Genomic DNA, 4513 nt, shown 5'->3' with positions numbered 1-4513 from the left:
TATTTCTCCTTTCCTTTAGTTAATTGGGATTTTGTCTTATTATTCTCTGGTCAACAACATCCTTATCTACAGAAATTCTATCTTGTTCATCTTTGTACTTGTTGCATTGCAGTATATAGTATATAGATATTTGGAAAATTAAGTATTAGGAGTTATTGAGGGGGGTGAAACAAGTGAATTTTGGAAAAGATAACCTAAACCTGGAGGCATGTAAAGGAAACAATAGCAATTATTTTAAAGATTAATTAATTTTTATTCATCCAATACAGCACTGTACAATTCACTTAATCATCATGGAAAATGACCAACATGGTCCTTACCCTCAAGGAGCTTAAAATGTAGCAGAAAAGCCACAGAATGAAATAAATAACTCAGATAAAGCATAACAGGGGAAAATATTTAGGAGATTGTATAACATATAAGACAACAACTCTGGCTCTCTGAATCCAGGATTCAGACTTTTTAACTAAACCAGCTAGCGAGTTAACATATGTTTCTAAGTGTTGGTTTCCCCAACTGGAAGGCAGGGATAATAATAAACTGACTCCTCACGTATGCATTAGATTAAGCTCAAAAGACCACACCATCAGTGGCATGGCCCCAGCTACTGTGCCAGTGCTCCCCCCTCCTCTATTGGGCTCCTCAGCATGTCTCAGGATTTGCAGTGCCCTCTACTCCATCACAACTTCTCTACTACCATGGAGCCCACAGAGGTCGAGGGTATTGGTGGTGGTGGTCAGGTGTTGTCTACTGCCTGCCATTTCTCACCTTGGGCAAGGACACCTTTAATCCTACAACCATCACCTCCAACTGCCCACACTGGGTGGGGACTTTTCTGGACCTCAATCCATTTGGACGCTGCAACCTCTTGTGGTGCTCTTTTTCTTTCCTTTTCTTTCTTACCCCCTTTGATCTCCCTGGCACTTTCCAGCCCTCAACTTGGAAATCTCCCCCTACCTGTACAAGCTCACATCATCCCACTGTTGCCCTAGGTCCTCCTTGCTAGCAGGAGATGCCATAGATAAATCAGAGAAGGTGTTGCATAGCCAGTCACCTGACATCACTCACATGGCCTGGTTATCAACTCTAGTCTATCATTTGGGGTGGTCCAGAGAGAGCACTACAGGTCTGGCCTTGGCCCCACAGAGGGCCCAGAACATCAGAGATGCCACCTGAGAATATTTCAAAATTGTAAATGCAAAATATCATATAATGAGATAGTTAATAAGTGAGGACTAGGTATAATTGTTACCTTAACTATTATTAAGATTATATGGGGTGATCTGTGTAAAAACTCTTTGCTCAGTGTTTGCAATATAGTTAGCAGTCAATGATTGTGTTCATGGTATTTTAGGGTCAACATGAGTTCATATCTGAATAACTGGGAGAAGTGAACAGGAGGGAGGAAACAATGAAGTTATCTAAATTTTGGTTTACTTACGGAGTGAACAGTGGTGTCACTCATTGGAATCTGGAAGCTGGAGTTGAGGAAGAAGGAGAATCGAGCTGAGAAAAGATGTAGGAATTCTATTTATGGGATGGAGTTTAGGAGATAGATTTGAAAATTACCTGTATCAGACTATTTCTTAAAAAGTTTGCCAGAATTCTATTTTCTGACATCTCAGTTATCCCTTAATCCACAGAGCTGTTTTATCTACCTCTTCTCTTCTACAGGAAGTCGTTTGTTTTTTCTTTAGTCAAGGAACGAGAATCTTACCCAGCATTGAGGAAGGAGGATGGTCACCAATAGCATCTTGTTCATTGAATTCATGTGAATTAGTAGGTGAGACTGCCTGAGGAGTAACTTTGGTTTGAGAATAGCAGAAAGTGCAGGAAACCTTAGGTAAAACATTTCCAAGGTGCATTTAGAGGAATGGGAATTTATAAGAGAAAATAGAGTGTGGATTGGGAAGAAAATCAGGAGACAGGAAACCAGGAAACTGGGCTGCCAGAATACTTCAGGAAGAATGGAGTGGCCAATGATTCCACTCACTAAAATATTGAATAAAAAATTTAAAAAATCGTTTAAGGAAACACATATACTATTGGTGAGCACCTGGAATGGTGGGGAGAGAGGTGAGATCTAAATGGATTGTGTTGATTAGGATAGGAGAAAATAGAATTCTGGAAATGATTTCAGGAAATTTGGTTACAGTGGTTGAAGATGGGGGTGAGAATCAAGAATTAAAAAAAATACTTGGGTTCACCTTAGCATATTTAAATTAAGATGGGAATGAGCTAGCAGAAAGGAAGATTTGTAGCGGCCTGGGTAATTAGAGGACCAGGTGAAGATAGAACTTGGGCTCTGGACATAGAGCAGAGAAGGTCATAAGATTTCCTGAAGATGGGAGATGAAAAATCAGGATTTGTAGGATGCTGCTGCAATGCCTATCCTGACATTCTGGTGTGCATTCCACCCCCCACCTACCCCGCCCCCCAGAAGATTTAAGGGATTGGGACTAAAAAAAAAGCAATTTCTCTGACTGTATTTTACAGTAGGTGCTTTCATGAAGTTCACAGGCTAAGGCTCACTGTGACTATGAGAGAAGACAGTACATTGGGTGGGCTTACAGAAGCACAGCATTTCTTTAGAAAGAGCACTAAAGAAGGAAAAGAATTAAGTATCTGGCCTATCTTGCTTGATCATCTAGGAGAATTTTTTTTAATATAGTGAAGAAAATTGCATGTGAAAAAATGTTCAGGTGTAAGCAACACTTGGTCTTTGAGGAAGCAGGGTCAGAAAGGCACCTCTTATGAAGAACGGGTAAAGCTGAAAGGGCTCATATACTTACCTTTCTTTCTTTTTCTTACATATATAACATATGTCAGGAAAGCCAAATAATTTAAAGATAATTTTGGAGAAACTAATGCACAGGCTTCATAATCAAATTGCTTCAAGAGCAGAGACATACACAGTCCCCTGTGGTAAGAAGATAGAGACATTTCTGCAGAAATCCTGGGGAATGTTTATTTCTCTGTTAGTGTCTCAAAATCTCCTGTCTTACAACCATGCACATTCTATATTTTTGGGAAAAAAGGTGTATTTATGCACAAACATCATAATCAATTTGGTTCAAGAACAAATGGCTGAAAGTGGAACTTCCTCCTATTAGTCTTAGTGACAGCTAATGAGACAAATGGGGAAATACAGGGGCTGCCCTCTTTGGGGGAAGAGCTCTCATTCTCAACAGGATTGGCACATTTGTTTGCAAAAGAAAGAAAGAAAGCAGAATCTAACTGCTTCATTCCTGCTGAAAACAATCAGCTGTCAGCCTGCCTAAGGACATACATTTTTATTTAGGGAAGCAAGTGTAAAACCATTCTCATACACATCCAGCAGGAGCACTGGACATTTACAGTTACCCCAAAATGCTTCCATTTGATCTAGTTAGAAAGAAGAGTTCTTTATATCTTATTGCTATTCTGATTTTCCGATTATCTGAACAAACAATTCTGGTTGCTTTAAATTCTAGGAAATAAAGACAGTAATTGGATTTGGCCAATGACTAAAAATTTGGAGGTCACAGGAAAATTTTACAAGGTTTGTTTGCTCTCAGCAAGGTTTAAATTCAAAACATCAGTCAACAATGTGAAGCAATTGGAACGCTCACACACTGCGGATGGGAGACAAATTGGGGCAATCACTTTGGAAAACGGTTTGGCAGTATCCACCAAAGGCGAACATACAGTTACTTTTTTGGTGAAGATATTTCACTCCTGGGTTTATATTCAACAGAAATGATTTGTATGAAAACGTTTATATGGTATTGCTCATAGTGTTCCAAAGCCAGAAGCCATCAAAATGCCCTTCATCAGAATGGCAAACTTGTATGACAATAAAGCAGAATCAACTATTAAACAACAACATGGAAGAATCTTGAAAGCAATGTCAAATGAAACAAACCAAGTGCAAGATAAAATATATTACATCTGCTTGGTTTCACTTTATAGAGTTCAAAGACAGGCAAAATGGATCCCAATAGATCCAGTTTGGACAATGGCTACTTTTATTTGGTATTGACCTGGAGAGGGCCTAAGGGAAGCTTCTTTGATGCTGCACATATGAGTAAAGATTCACTAAGTGATATTTATGTTTGTCCACTTATCTGTATGTTTACTTCAGCTTAAAAAAGGGTCATCTCGTTTCTTCCTTGTTTACTTTGGAGAACAGTTCTACCTGCAGAGAGGGAAAATGAGGCAATCATCGGAACTTGCCTCCTTGGCAAGGACTTTACTGGTACGCCATGTTTCCAGGCAGATCAGACGTACTGCCAAACATTACTACACTGAGTAACTGATTTTCAGTTCTGAGGTAACAATGGTAATGACTGAATATTTATTGGACTTAAAGTAGATATTAAAGATGCATTATATTTACAGAGCCACAGGCTTTGAAAACATTCTGTGAACACTCCTTTTTTTTTAAACATTAAAAAAATCATTTTTTATAAGGGGCTCTTACAGGTCTTATATTGTATCATGTATATTTGTACATATGTTGCCATCATAATTT

This window comes from Echinops telfairi, unplaced genomic scaffold (genome assembly GCF_000313985.2).
Source record: "Echinops telfairi isolate 266 unplaced genomic scaffold, ASM31398v2 ScPeMD7_4;HRSCAF=17, whole genome shotgun sequence".
NCBI lineage: Eukaryota > Metazoa > Chordata > Mammalia > Afrosoricida > Tenrecidae > Echinops > Echinops telfairi.
This window is presented reverse-complemented; position numbering follows the sequence as displayed.